The sequence below is a fragment of the Sus scrofa genome, chromosome 2, assembly GCF_054392235.1.
Source record: "Sus scrofa isolate SSC_HxYL_T2T_F1_AM1 chromosome 2, Sscrofa_HxYL_maternal_Yorkshire_Landrace_v2.0, whole genome shotgun sequence".
Lineage (NCBI taxonomy): Eukaryota > Metazoa > Chordata > Mammalia > Artiodactyla > Suidae > Sus > Sus scrofa.
Window position 1 is genome coordinate 148,509,527 of NC_139384.1, and position 15,652 is coordinate 148,525,178.

The following is a 15,652-nucleotide window of genomic DNA, read 5'->3' on the forward strand; positions in this document are numbered from 1 at the left end:
TAAGCCTAGGAAGTTAGAGGGGTCAGGCAGACCCTGTGCCATCAAGGGTGCTTTGGCCGCAGATGGCAGAAACCGCAGTGAGTACTGGCTTAACCTGAGGAAATTGACCACCTCACACAGCACAGGGGTCCCCAGGGTTGGGGACCAAGACTCAGCTGCCTCTCTTTCTGCTGGTTGGCTTTGCCCTCAGGGCACCTCACCTTGTGGCGTGAGATGACTGCTCCAGGTCGAGGGCGCACATCCAGATGCAGCAAGAGAAACTCCAGCTTTGTGATTGAAGGTCAGGCATTTTTCAGGCTTTCACGTTCAACACGTACCATCAAACTGCCTTCCAGAAAGTTTGTCTATCATATAACGATTTCATTTATAATAACCTCATAATCAGGTTTGAGGATGTCAATTTCTGACATCCCTGCCAACACTAGATTTTCTTTTATTAACTTTGGACAGCATAGTGTGTCTGACCCATAATAAATGCTAATATATGTCAAATTAATTAGCTGTTACTCATTTATATTTCTTCATTTGTTTATTTCCTGTTTCTGTTTTGCTTACTGGTTTCTATGAGTTCCTTGTATGTCTTTGCTTTTCAGAGATAGTACATTTATTCTTCCTCTACTTATTCTGGCTGTAGTGGTTTTTTGCTGTTGTTGTTTTTTGGCTGTGTAGATATTTTCATGTGGCCAAACATATAACGTATTCGCTTCTTTTTCTAGATTGTCAATTATTTCATTTTAGCAATTATATCTTTAATCTTTGGCATTTAACTGAGAGTATAAAAGAATCTAATGTATTTTTCTTCTAAATTTGTTTAATACTGGAGTTCCCATCGTGGCTCAGTGGGTTAAGAACCCAACTAGGATGCATGATGATATGGGTTTGATTCCTGGCCTTGCTCAGTAGGTTAAGGATCTGGCGTTGCCACAAGCTGTGGCATAGGTGGCAGATGAGGCTTGCCTCTGGCGTTGCTTGTGGCTATGGTAGGCCAGCAGCTGCAGGTCTGATTCAGCCCCTAGCCCTGAAACTTCCATATGCTGCAGGTATGGCCATAAAAAGAAAAAAAAAATTGGTTAATACTATTATTGGCTAAATATCTCTTTTTCTTACTGATTTAAAATATCACCTTTGCTGAGTACTGTGTTTCTGGACTCTGATTTGTCTCAGTGAGCTGCCTACTTTTACTGGTGTCATAGTACTGTGCTTTTTAATTTCTGTGGCTCTTTTGTATATCTAAGTATATGTTGGGAATATCTGCCTGCCTCTTATTACTTGTCATTTTCAAAAGTGCCTTAGACGGTTTCAAACATTTATAGCCCTAGAACGGCTTTAGAATCCATTTGATAAATTTCCTCCAAAAAAATCATATCATTTTTTAATTGGGATTGTGTTCAATATTAATTGATTTAGGAAAAAGTGGTGTCCTTAAAATATTGAATATCTCCATCCAGGATGATGATATGTCTCTATATAATCAAGCCCTTTTTATTTTCCTCAATTCAACTTTATAGTTCTTTTTCATACAGGTTCTGCATAGTTTTGTGAAGTTTATTCCTGGGTGTAGCTATTTACTTAATAATATTTATTGGGAACTTATTATATCTTAGGCATCCTTCCAGGCTTTTTGAGATAAAGCACTGAGCAAAACAAAAGTGCCTGGTCTTGGGAAGCCTGCATTCTAGAAAGCAGAGGAAGATAATGAACAAACATCTTGGTAATATGTCAGGTGGTCATCAATGCCATGAGAATCCAAAGCAGGTGCGGGCACCGTGCGTGGTGGAGGGCGGGGCCAGGTTCTTTCCCCTGGCGGGTGATTTCGAGCAGTATCAACTCTCTAATCTGGTGACTTGAGGAGAGGCCCAAAGAAAGTACGTCAGTTAGGCTGATACCTTGCAGAAGAACATTTCAGGCAGAGGGAAAAGAAAGCTCAGAGGTGCCGAGGTTCGAGCATGTCTACCCTGCGGCAGGACCAGCAAGGAGGCTGGTGTTTCTAGAGCAGAGTGATTGAAGAAATGAATGGAAGCGTTGGGGTCAGAGAGGCGGCTGGAAGGCAAATCATACAGAACCTGGCAGGCAGCGAGGAAGCCTGGAGATTTTCCTCTGAGTAAGGCGAGCATCATTGGAGGGCTTTGCACAGAGGGCTGACCTCATCTGACCTATGTTTGAGGTCGTGGAGAAGAGCTGGGACACTGGTGTGGAAGACCTCATTGCCTCTTACAATCAGGAGATCCACGAGGCTGCTACTGAGATAGGCTGTGTAAGAGCTGATGGTGGCTCAGACCAAGGAGGTGTCAACTGTGCTAGAAAGGAATAATCAGAGTCTGAATGTAGTTTCTTAAAGTACAGCCACTGGATATGCTAGTGGGTTGGCTAAATGATGAGAGAGAAAGTGTCATTAACTGAGCTTAGGAAGACTACAGCTGAAATAAGCATTGGAGTAGAAGAGTTGGTATAGGGTGAGTTTTGTTTGGGACATGTTTAGTTTGAGATGCCTATGAAGCATCCAGGGGACATTTTTTTGTTTGTTTGGTTTTATTTTTGTTTTTTTGTTTTTTTGTTTTTTGTTTTTTGGGTTTTTTTTTTGGCCATGCCTATAGCATGCAAAAGTCCCAGGCCAGGGATCAAACCACATTACAGCTATAATCAACGCCACAGTGGTGACAATGCCAGATCCTTAACCCACTGGGCCATGAGGGAACTCCCAGGAGGCATGTTAAATAGACAGTAGGATATAAAAAAGTTGAGTAAAGAGGTGAAATGTTTTCAATTTCAATAGCTTTTGGGTACAGGGTTATATTTTCTGACTGGTTACTGCTGATATAGAGATGTAATAGCTTCTTTTACTATGTAACAAATGACCACAACACTTTAGTGGTGTGCAACAATGATTCGTAATCTCACATACATCTGTGTGTTTCAGGTAGGCTTGAAGAGCACTGCTGACCTTGTCTGGGCTCACTTACATGTCTGCAGGCTTGCAGTAGTTGGCTAATCTAGGTTGGGCCTGGCTTGAGCACCTTAGCTCCTACATAACCTGAGACCAGTGGGATAATCCAGAAACATTCATCTCATGGTAGTGGAAGAAGTCTAAGAGTAAGCCCAAAGCTTAGTTTCACCTCAAGCCTCTGTTTGCATCACTGCTGCCAACATGCCAGGGCCAAAGCACGTCATATGGCTGATCAGTGAGCAGAGCAGGTCCCCCAGCCCACAGCAGTTACATGGCAAAGAACATGGGTATGGGGGAGAAGGGAGAACCCGGGGCCACAAGATACAATCCAACACAGTGGAAAAAGCGTCATTGCATCTTTATCTTGTATCTACCAACTGCCAAGCCCTCTTACTACTTCTCATGATTTTCCTCTCATTCTCTTGGTGTTTCCCCCTTAGGCAGATATTTTCGTCTGAAAATAATAATCCTCTAGTCCAGGGATCAGGACACTTTCTTAAATGTGCGGTTAGTGAGTATTTCAGACTTTGTAGGCTGTATGGTCTCTGTCCCAACTCTTCAACTTTGTGGCTGTAGCAGGAAAGTATAGACATGATATACATCAATGGGTGTGGCTTTGTCCCCATAAAACTCGGTTTAATGAAAACCAGCAGGCAGCCCATATTTATGGACCCCTGCGACTGCTGCTGCTCTAATCAATTCCTTTAGAATACTACCTCCATTTCTTCATTTTATTGTTATTTCTTAGCCAGAACTAAGGAAGTGCCATTGTGGTCATAAGCAAACCTTGTGGCCGTTTTCTGCACTTTACTGGGAATGCTTTCAATGTTTTCCACTTAGATAATCATGTTTGCTGTTAACTTCATAATAGAGAATAGTTTGAGTTTCTAGTTTACTTTTTTTTAGAAAGGATCACTAGGAGGACAACAGATGGGATGGGAGGAAATAGTTGCAACTAATAAGGGCTTAATCTCCAAAATATACAAACAACTCATACAACTCAGCAACAACAAAAAAAACAAAACAGCCCAATTGAAAAATGGGCAGAAGACCTAAACAGACCTTCCATTAAAGACGATACATGAATGGCCAGCAGGTACATGAAAAGATGTTCAATACCTCTAACTATTAGAGAAACACAAGTCAAACCTACAACGAGGTACCACCTCCCACTGGTGAGAATGGCCATCATTAATAAGTCTACAAATAACAAATGCTGGAGAGGGTGTGGAAAACACTGCACTGTTGGTAGGAATGTGAATTAGTACAACCACTATGGCAAACAGTATGGAGGTTCCTCAGAAAACTAACAATAGAACAACTATATGACCCAGCAATTCTACTTCTTGGGTATACATCTGGACAAAACTCTAATTCAGAAAGATACCTGTGCCCATAAGCATGTATGGACTTTCATTCAAAAACATACATGCACCCCTTTGTTCATTGCTGCACGATTCACAATAGCCAAGACATGGAAACAACCTTAATGGCCCTCGAGAGATAAATGCATAAGAAGATGTGGTACATATACACAGTGGAATACCACTCAGCCTAAAAAAGAATGAAAGAATGCCGTTTGCAGCAACATGGATGGAACTAGAGATTCTCCTACTAAGTGGTCAGAAAGAGAAAGACAAATACCATATGATATCACCTATATGTGGAATGTGATTATGGCGCAAACAACCCTATCTATAAAACAGAAACAGACTCACAGATGCAGAGAACACACTTGTAGCTATCAAGGGTGATGGGGAGGGAGTGGGATGGCCTGAGATTTTGGGGGTAGTAGATGCAAACTATTACATTTACAATGGATAAACCATAAGATCCTACTCTATAGCACAGGGGACTATATCCAATCTCCTGGGCTAGACCATGATGGAAAATAATATAAAAAAGTATATATTCTTTTTTTTTTTTTTTGTCTTTTTGCTATTTCTTGGGCTGCTCCTGCAGCATATGGAGGTTCCCAGGCTAGGGGTCGAATCGGAGCTGTAGCTGCCAGCCTACGCCAGAGCCACAGCAACACGGGATCCGAGCCGCGTCTGCAAGCTACACCACAGCTCACGGCAACGCCGGATCGTTAACCCACTGAGCAAGGGCAGGGACCGAACCCGCAACCTCATGGTTCCTAGTCAGATTCGTTAACCACTGCGCCACGACGGGAACTCCTGTATGTTCTTTATTGTAATTATAAAGGAAGGAAAGGATCACCGAATTCTATTGAGTGTCTTCTAAGTTCCTGTCAGGACCATGAGCATTTTATCTTTTCACTTACTCATGTGATGAATTATTTTAATAGATTACCAAATGTTGAATCATCCTTGTTTTGCTGGAATAAGTTCTATTTGGTCATACTGCATTACCATTTTAACACACTGCTGGATTCCGTTTGGCATGCCTTTATTTTGGATTTTTTATATGTAATACACACTGGGAGGGAGGTCTTCTTAGGCTCAAACATTCAGCTAAATATAGACTCAGCTAAAGGTTTAGACTCACAGACTATCCTAGCTTACCTTCAGTACTCATCTCCTCGGAAGGGTAGAGGATGCACATAATTTGCAGGAGAGTGGTGGTGGTTGCTCCTTTCAGGGGAAGAGGTCATCCAGGGCCCATTCCTTTAGCCCTGCAGATGAGATGCCCTGGTGTGAAGGAGAACGGCTCCTCTTAGGAGGGGAAGGATGGTCGGGACTTAAAGACCTTATGTCCCATAGGAGCCAACATCTCTTGGAAGAGGTGCATTGGTACGGCTTCCAAGTCCCCTGCATTCAGGGGAGCCCAAGGCTGTGACGTCCCCATGAGGAAGTTACTGTTCATGTATAGCCTTCCCAGTCCAGACATACGTTGCCAGTCAGGCCCAGGTGATATTTTACCTTCATCAGATTTTTAGGCAGCTACAACTACAAATTTAGCAGAAATGCCAAATTCTCTTCCAGAAGGGGAAATGGTTGCATCAATCCATTACCTACATCCTCTATATCCGTAAGTGAGTTCATTTTCAACTTTCCCTTTTTTGAGCTTCCTTTTTGAGGCTTTGGTCAGGGGTAGGCTCTTCTCATAAATGCATTAGGAAGCTTTCCATCCATACCCTTTGGAAAAGTTTAATTAGTATGAGAATGTGCAGTGTCATCACTCCTCCATGGAAAGCATGGATTTTTCTTGTTCATTTCTTGTGCCTGGGACACAGCAGTTAGAATAGTTGCTGTCCTTTCCGTGCTCCCAGAGAGGAGTCTGTGGTATTGTTCTGTGTTCCTGCCATAGCAGAGGGAAGCATTTACAGTGTCCAGAGCCCTTGATGTCCTGCAAAGGAAAGGGGAGGATGTCCTCAAATTCCTTGTGGAAGGAACTCACTTCAGTAGCACCAGCCTTGACTTCCAAATGGAACAGTATATTCACACAAGGAGAAATGATGGTATCTGCATCATAAATCTGAAGAGAACCTGGGAGAAGCTGCTGCTGACAGCTCATGCTATTACTGCCTTTGAAAATCCTGTTCCAGCACTACCGGCCAGTGGGCTGTGCTGAAATTTGATGCATCCCCTGAGGCCACTCCTGTTGGTGGCTGGTTCAGTCCCAGAGCCATCACTAACCAGATCCGAGCAGCCCTCAGGAAGCTGCAGTTTCTGCTGGCCACTGATCCCAGGGCCAACTGCCTGCCTCTCTCAGAGACGTCTTAGGCTAACCCACCTACCATTGTCCTGTGTGACGCAGACTCTCCTCTGTGCCGTGTGGACACTGCTACCCCATGCGTGGGCTGGGCTGCCTACTCAGCAGGTCTGGTGTGGTGGATGCTGCCAGCAAGTTCTCTGCCTCCACGGTGCCATCTCCCGTGAGCGCTCGGGAGAGGTCACACTTGCTCTACTTCTGTGGAGACTCTGAGGATGGAAAAGCCACAGCGACAGCTGAAAAGGCATTGACCCTAGAGAAACTGCAGGATGAACAGACTGCTCCAGCTCTCAAATTTACAGTTCCTCAACCAGAGGTGCCAGTCTGGGCTGCAGGTGCAGGTGCCCTCTGCCTATTCACTGGATCCTGCTCAAGGCTGAGCCAGCTGGCCTCCCGGCATGGAACTGTAGCCAGTGAGGAGGCACATATGCTGAGTCACCTAAAGCTGTTCTTCCACAGACTCCTAAACAGAAAATGCAAATAAGGGTGGCAGAAAATACAACATTTCTTTAAAAAGAAAAGAGAAGAACGTATTTGCTGAATGAATTAAGTTCTCATAGAACTTGTCCTTTAAATCTGGATCTGATGGCTTTTGGAGGTTAATTCTTTGGCATGTTTATCTTTTTAGTGTCCTGCTAGGTTTTCCACTTCTTGATTTTTTAAATGTGCCTTTTTCTAGAAAGTGAACCTAGATTTGTGCTAAGAAAGTAGTGATATTGTGCATTTTACCCACATTCTCTCTTTGATAAAACTTGTAAGAGGAGTTCCCGTTGTGGCTTAGTGGTTAACGAACCCAACTAGGATCCATGGGCCACGCGGGTTTGATCCCTGGCCTCGTTCAGTGGGTTAAGGATCCAGCATTGCCATGAGCTATGCTGTAGGTCACAGATGAGGCTTGGGTCCCACATTGCTCTGGCTGTGGCGTAGGCTGACGGCTACAGCTCTGATTCGACGCTTAGCCTGGAAACTTCCATATGCCCCAGGTGCGGCCCTAAAAAGAAGAAAGACAAAAAAACAAACAAACAAAGAAACAAAAAAAACTTGCAAGAAATTTATATGTTCGATTATTTCCAGAGGGTTGAGTTATGCTTTTATTTATCAATACCGTGTATGATTTTTCTTGTTGTTCTAACCATTTTTGCTAAATTTTTAATTATTGCCTTTATTAATTCCTTCTTCTTACTTGATTTAGGTTTACTTTATTGATCTTCTTCCAGTTCCTTGAGTCATGTGCTTGCTTACTTTTCCAAGCAAATCGTAGCTCCAGTAATTGAGTACACTGTGTGGCGGGGACAGGGCTGCATGCTTTCCTTGCCTTATCTCAGCGAATCCTTGTACCACCCCAGAGGCCCCGTAAGAAGTCTTTGTCACACAGTGGTTGTGAGTGCAGACACGCACTATAGGTGCCGCCATGTAGAACTTTTTGACCTTGTGCAGGTGACTTCTCTGTTGCTCCTATTTCCTCATGTAAAATGGGATAGTCAAATAATCCACAGTATAGGCCTGTTATGGGAGAGAAATAAATTCGCACACATAAAGCTCCTAGAACGGTGTCTGGCACATAATTTTCACCATGGAAGAAAATGTTATTATTTATAGGTAAGGAATGGAAGTTAACTTTATAAAGTTAAGTAACTTGCCGAGCATCACATAGCTATTACTAGATAAGAAGGCACTCTTTTGAACATGGCCTGGTATATAGGTTGCATATTCTCATTAATTTCTTTTTTAAAAATTGAACCACACTTGATTTACAATGTCGGGTTAATATTTGTGGTAATCAAAGTGTTTCCGTTTATATATATATATTCTTTTTTATATTTTTCCATTATGATTTATCACAGGATATTGAATCTAGTTCCCTGTGTTATACAGTTGGGCCTTGTTCATCCCTTCTGTATGTTAGTTTACATGCGCTTACCCCAAACTCTCAATCCATCATGCCTCCCCCTCCCATTAATTTCTTCATCTATGATTTCAGTTTTGGTTTCTTCCTTAATGAAGTTTCTATTGGTTTTTCCTCCGTACGAAACCTTTTGGTTTCTTCCTATCTGCATGACCTTCTTTGTTGAAGCTCAAAAATTTGACCAGAATTTGTCTAGTTGTGGCTGTTCTTCTTCATTCCTGGTTAGCACAGAGCCCATTTGATCTTAAGATAATAATCTTTCTTGCAGTTAAAATCTTTTTTATTAGTTTTTTTTTAATCTCCAACTTTCATTTTGTAATTCATATTGAACGTATGATGAGATGTCCTAAACTTATTTTTCATGCCTTTGTTTTTCCCTTAAATTTCTTATCGTTGTTTTTACTTCTGATTTCAGGGGGAGCTTTTAGATTGGGTCCTTTAATACCCAGTTCAATCATTTTCAGAATCCAGTCTGTTGTTTAACTGCCTCTACTGTTTTTTTTTTTTCCCTCACCAGTGAAAGTTTTCATTTAAAAATTTCAACGTGCACCACAATAGTATATAATAAGCTCATGAAGCCCCTCTTGTGCCATTTTTATAAAGATGATTAATTAAAAATTCCATCAAAACTTTCATTTCCATCAAACTTCCTTTACATTGGATATAGCCAGCCAACTTCTCTTTCTCCAACATTTGACACCCACTGCCAGACCCTAAATCAGTGTTTTTTAGTTCAGGCCTACTCTCCTCCATTCTTTCCCTCAGTATCTTTCCATCTTCTTGTTTGAGCTTCAGTAAAATTTCTATTGTAGAACAGTTTAAGATTTACAAAACAATTGTGACTCTAGCACAGAAAGTTCTCCTGTACCTCACATTTAGTTTCCCTGCCTAGTAACATCTTACTTTACTATATTTGTTACTTTGTCGGTGGTACACTTGTTGCAGTTGATGAACCAATATTGATACATAATTATCAGCTGAAGTCCACACCTTATTCAGATTTTCTTAGTTTTTCCTTAACATCCTTGCTCTTTTCCAGGATCCCATCTAAAATAGCATTTTACATTTGGTCATTATGTCTCTTTAGGCTCTTGCTGGCTATGACAAGTTTTCAGAGTTTGCTTGCTTTGGATGAGCTTGACCGTTTTGAGGCTTACGGGTCAGATATTTTGTAGAAGGTCCCTCAGTTGAGATTTGCCTGATGTTTTTCTCATGATTAAATTGGAAAGTGTGTGTTTTGGGAAGAAGACCATCGAAGTAAAGTGTTATTTTTGTCACGTCATAGCCCAGGAACATGCATCAATATGACTTACCCCTATTGATGTTGACCTTGACATTTGGCGGAGGTAGCATTTGTCAGGCTTCTTACTATAGATTATTTTCTCCTTTTTCCGTGCTGCACTCTTTGGAAGGAAATCACCATGCATAGCCCACACATAAGGAGCAGGGCATTATGTTCTCTGCCTTGAGGGCTGAGTATCTACATAAATTATCTGGGACTCTTCTGCATGGGAGTTTTGACTCCTCATTTATTAATTGATATCAATATGGACTCATGAGTATTTACACTTTGGGTTATAATCCAATACTGCTTTATTTATTGTGTTGCTAGATTTAGCCACTTGGTAGCTGTTTAAATTGTGTTCTGTGTCCCTTTTGACCCCATCATTGTGGCTTTTTTCATTTTCATTTTTTAGGCGCTGTATTACTTTCTGGTACTACAAGCTGTTCTAGGCTCATCTTGTCGGTTTACGTCCCTCTTCCTAGAATCAGCCATTTCTCCAAAGAGTGCTGATTCCTTTTGATGGCGAATGGCATTAGAAAGCAGGATGGAAGCTAGCTGTGTTTATTGCTGCTGGATGTTTTTCTCTTTTCCGTTGTACAATTATTTTTTTATCTTCAAGAATTGTTACATATTGCTTCCTTTCTCTAACACCCTGCTCTTATTCTGTTGATGCAGTGTAAGAATAAGAATCATTAAAATATATATATATACCTGAGAAACAGGGGAGGGAGAAGCTCTCTTTTTACATGCTTTTTCACTCAGAGTTATTTGCTCTGAATGTCCCACTTAAACTGCTGAGCATTTTGATGTACCTGGTAATTTTGTGCTCTGCTGATGCATGTGGACAGTTGTTCAGAAAGATAATCAGGATTGGTAGCTGAGCTGGGTCCCAGCAGAGACTATATAAGAAAGTGTAATTTCTTTCTGTCTTTAAGAAAAATGGAAGACAAGTTTAGATGTGTACCTTTTCTTTTGTACCTAAGAGATTGAATAGTTTGTTCAGGTCAGGAATGGTGCTGCAAGCAGTGCTGAGAGCTGCTTGGCTGGAATTTCATCTTAGCTCAAGGGCAAGGTCTTCCTTTTGTCTTGGAAGGTGGACATCAGCTGGCACAGAGCCTCCCTCTAGGTGACGTCTTAGCCATTGATGACCTCACAGAATCTTCCTCCACCCCAAAAACAAGCCCTGCCCTCTGCAGTCTAGAGTCCACTCCCCTTGTTCTCTGGCCCTTGCTCTAGGGATTCTAAGTAAAGGACTCAAAAAAATTGAACTTCATCTCTGCTCATACCTGCTCTTTCTCTAGCTCCCTTGAGGGGGTACGAGGGTGATCCCTTCAGGTTCCCCAGGTGAACGTCCCCTCATGGTTGGTGGCTGACCAGCGCTCCCCTTACGCTGCTCCTACCTGGACCGTTCCAAATTGAAGCTCCATAAAATGACAAGATTAGTTATTTACTGCTGCATATCAAATTACTCCCAAACGTAGCAGCTTCAAACAATACTCATTTATGATCTCAAGTTTCTGGCTGTCAGGCATCCAGGCGTGGTTTAGCTGGGTCTTCCACGTCAAGGTCCCTCACAAGGCTGCAGTCAGGTGGCAACAAAGGCTGTGTGGTCTCATCCAAAGACTCAGCTGAGGGAAGGATCTGCTTTCAAGCCCACATGTTTGGGGCAGGAATCAGTTCCTCAGGACTGAGGACTTTGATTCCTCTCTTGTTGGAGGCTATGTCAGTTCCTTGTCACTTGGGTTTCTCCAGTATAGCGGCTAGCTTCACCAAAGTGGCCGGTAGAGAGCATCTGCTAACAGCAAAAGTCACAATCTTTTATAACCTCACTGCAGAAATGACACCCCGTCACTAGGTCCACCTCCCACTCACGGGGGAAGGATGATGTAAGAACACGCATAGCAGGAGATGGACATCCTTGGGGCCATCGTAGAAGGTGGCCTACACTTATAAGGATGCGACCCTACCCCAGCAGCTGGCATACATAACTTTTTACCTGGTGGTGTTGGGTTGTTTCTGTGGGATGTTAGAAAGAATGCGTATAAAGCAAATGAGCTTAAAATATGATGATAGTCCTGGATACTGTGAACTTGATTTTTCATAGGCCGAGTTTGAAATTATGGAAAGAGTTTCAGGGGCAAATGTTCAGGCTGCAGTTGCTCAATAATAATGCTTGTAACATTGTCCATAAGCCAACGTTTACATTAGATAGTCTGTATACACTATCTCACTTTAAACCTGACACCAATTCTTTGAGGAAGGCGTTTCTACCTGAGATTTGGGGGTAAGAAAGTTGAGGTATGGAGAATTGCAGGAACTTGCCAGCGTCTGAGCATCTCAGTACCCTATGCGGCTCCCTCACAGCCCCAGGACTGGCCAACTTGTCCAGCCACAGTCTCCATCTCAAAGGGGATAGGGTTCTGTGTATCAGTACCTTAGGATTGTGGCAGAATCCCCTTCCTGTGCACCCCCCAGATCTGTTCACTCCGTCTAGTTAACCCTAAATACAAGCTATTGGCCTCTGTCTCAGTTCCCACCCCTCTCTCCAGCTCCGTTGGATGGAATGCGTCAAAATGACTCCTTGGTTCCTGACTCAGTCTCCTCATTGTAATCATGGCTCGCTGCTCCTCCTCCGTGGCTGGTGACAGGTCCTGAAACCCAGCCCATCTTAGAGGGCAGGTTTCTCTCTGTCCACTCCCCTGTTCACTGGAGTACTTGGCCTTCCAAGGTCACTCAGCTAGTGAGAGGCCGAGCAAGGATTCCACCCATGCCCTTGGTATCATCTCATTCTGCCTCCTCTCAGGTTGACCATTAGGGTAAACAGATCTCATTCAAACTCTGGCACCGTTTATGTTGTTCTTTCACAGTCTGGATAGTATTCATTTTATTAAATAGGTAAAAGGGGGGGAAAGGAACAAATAAAACTCCTCCTGTGGCCCCAGTCACAGAGCAAGTGACGGTCAGGGGAGGGGTAGCAGGTAGCAGGAGCAATGGCTGGGAGAGGCGAGGCAGCAGCACATAGCAGCACGTGCACATCCCAAGGGTTTGTTTCACTGCTCCTTCTGGTGGGATAAAAGGCACCATCTCTGGTTCAATTTCTACTGTCGGCAGAATGCCTGGGACATTGTGTGTTAAGAGGCAGCAGAGGCCTTACCCGCAAAACCATATGCTTTAGTGTCTGCCTAAAAGAATAAAAGACTAACGTGTTTTCCAAGTTGATTTCAAAAAAAACATAAGTGAAGAAAAGAAAGCAACAGTCACCTCGCTCCCCAGGACTCTGCATCAGAGGCTAACTGGAGGGTCCTGTGAGGCCCCTGTAAAAAGTTCTCAGTAACAGCAGAGCATCTCCAATGGCCAGTGTTCATTGCTTCAGTCATCCTGATGGGGTTTCTTTTTGGCTCAAAAAGTACAGCATGGAGTTCCCTGGTAGGTCCATGGGTTAAGAATCTGGCATTGTCACTGCTGGGTAACGGGTTCAATCCCCGGCCTAGAAACTTGGGCAAGGCACGGGCATGGCAAAAATTGTAGCATTTGCTAAGTAGAGTATCATCTTAGTTTAAAATGGTGACACAGTTTTACAAAGTTTTGCTAATAATGGTCCTTTCAGATTAAATGTTATTTTATTCGTTCCAACGTGTCCACATTATCCTTCTAAGGAAGAATAGGGGGTATGAGTTAGGGGCAGGGCCAGGATCGCAGTGGGAATAGGGTCCTTTTATAGCCTTGTCCTCCTGGGAACGTTTGATTCAGTTGGGCACTCCCCTTTTCTGGAAACTTTCTCCTCTCGTGGCCCCAGTGACAGGCCATGCTCTTACCTTTCTCTGTTTCACGCTGTGCCTCTCAGTGTCCCTTGCCAGCTCCTGCCACCCTGTCCAGTCTCTCGGTACTGGACTGCCCCAGTGCCCGGTTCTGTGCTCTCAGCTCTTCTCTTCATGATGTAGATGCTGGAGTTCCCGTTGTGGCACAGTGGTTAACGAATCCGACTAGGAGCCATGAGGTCGCGGGTTCAGTCCCTGCCCTTGCTCAGTGGGTTAAGGATCCGGCGTTGCCATGAGCTGTGGTGTAGGTTGCAGACACAGCTTGGATCCCGCGTTGCTGTGACTGTGGTGTAGGCTGGCGGCTACAGCTCCGATTGGACCCCTAGCCTGGGAACCTCCATATGCCGCGGGAGCGGCCCAAGAAAATGGCAAAAAGACAAAAAAAAAAAAAAAAAAAAAAGGAGCCATGATGTAGATGCTCTCCTTCAGGCCTGGCTTCACCCCATCCACCCGCTAGCGACTCCTAATTATATAGCCAGCACCGACGGCTTCGGTGAGCTGTAAACATGTGTCATAGGTGTGATATGTTTAAATATGTCCAGATTCTCTTTCCTTCTAGATAATCATATCACCATTTCCCATGGTCTTTCTGCCATCAATGTGTAGGAATGTGACTGGAAAGAATTTTTTTTTTTTTTTTTGTCTTTTTGCCTTTTCTAGGACCACTCCTGCAGCATATGGAGGAGGTTCCCAGGCTAGGGGTCCAATTGGAGCTGTAGCCACTGGCCTACGCCACAGCCACGGCAACGCGGGATCTGAACTGTGTCTGCAGCCTACACCACAGCTCATGGCAATACCAAATCCTTAACCCACTGAGCAAGGCAAGGGATCAAACCTGTTCCTAGTTGGATTTGTTAACCACTGAGCCACGACGGGAACTCCGACTGGAAAGAATTTTTATATCTTTCAGTATATTAGAGTGCCATATGTAAGTAGAAGACTCTCCCTTCCCTGACCGCATGCCTGCTGGCTGGCCTGTGATGCTTGCTGCCCTGGGGCGGGAAAAGAATGGACTGGAATGAGCAAAAGTTGGAAGCCACTTCTTCTGGTACCAAGGGATCGTGTGCAAAGCAGGTGGGGCAGAAGAGGTAGGCACGTGGGTATTACCTTCCCTCTGTGGACTTCTGTCCAGGCCAGGGTCGGGGCATGTTACAGCCCTTGAGTGCCATGCTGAGCAGTTTGTCCATTCTCCTTTGGAGGCTACAGGAGGAGATTGTCACCTGTCTGGCCCTTATGCCAACCTGGACAGTGGGCAAACATCAGAGTCAAATCAGTGGTACGGCATGGTCAGGCAGAAGCAGGGCTGAATGGTAGCTCTCTAAAGCTATCCTCAGTGCCCGTGATGAGGATGGGACTCAGAAATGCCCACATGTTCCCACAGTGTCCATGCCCATGACTGGATAGAGAGCTACTAAGCATCCATAGGGCCATGGTGTGTGTTCAGGCCGGGAGCTGGGTGGAGAATGGCCAAGATCCCAGAAGGGTGAACAGGGCCAGCCAACGAAAGGTAAAGTCAGCCAGAGGTCCGGGAGCTTCCACCCAGCTCTCTCCAAGCCACTGGCTGCCAATTTCAGCAGTGAGCACCAGCAGGGCAAGCGGTGACCCGGGTGCAGACAAGGTGCATTGCTACAGAGACCAGAGGGCACCGTAAGGTCCAAGGACTCCTTCCAGGCCCCGCTGAGAATGCAGTGTGGGCCATTCTTCCCTGCGTTGGCGAGTAGCAGACTGCGCTGACTCTAGTTGCCTTCCTCACCTGCCCCCATCCCCGCGTGGGTCAGGAATCTTGAAGAAGATCTGAGAAGAACCTATTTGTTTGCATTTCTGAATTGTTCTTAATGGAATCAAAAATTTCCTCAGCTAACATATACCTTGGACTAATCCTAGCCCAAACTGGACTCTTGACCCCTCTCCTGGAAGTAACCTCGTCCACTTAGCTGTCCTGTCTCTTTCAGTGACAGCACCACACCCCGTGGGTGTAAGGATCACCGCTGATTTCTCCTTTCCCCTCCCCCCGCACATCTAAT

The 15,652-nt window shown here is 44.2% G+C and overlaps 1 pseudogene; it reads left to right on the top strand.

Moving 5' to 3' along the window:
• The first annotated feature begins 2,155 nt into the window (after nucleotides 1-2,155).
• Nucleotides 2,156-14,234, top strand: LOC106509566 (small ribosomal subunit protein uS2-like; annotated as a pseudogene).
• Nucleotides 14,235-15,652: the final 1,418 nt, after the last annotated feature.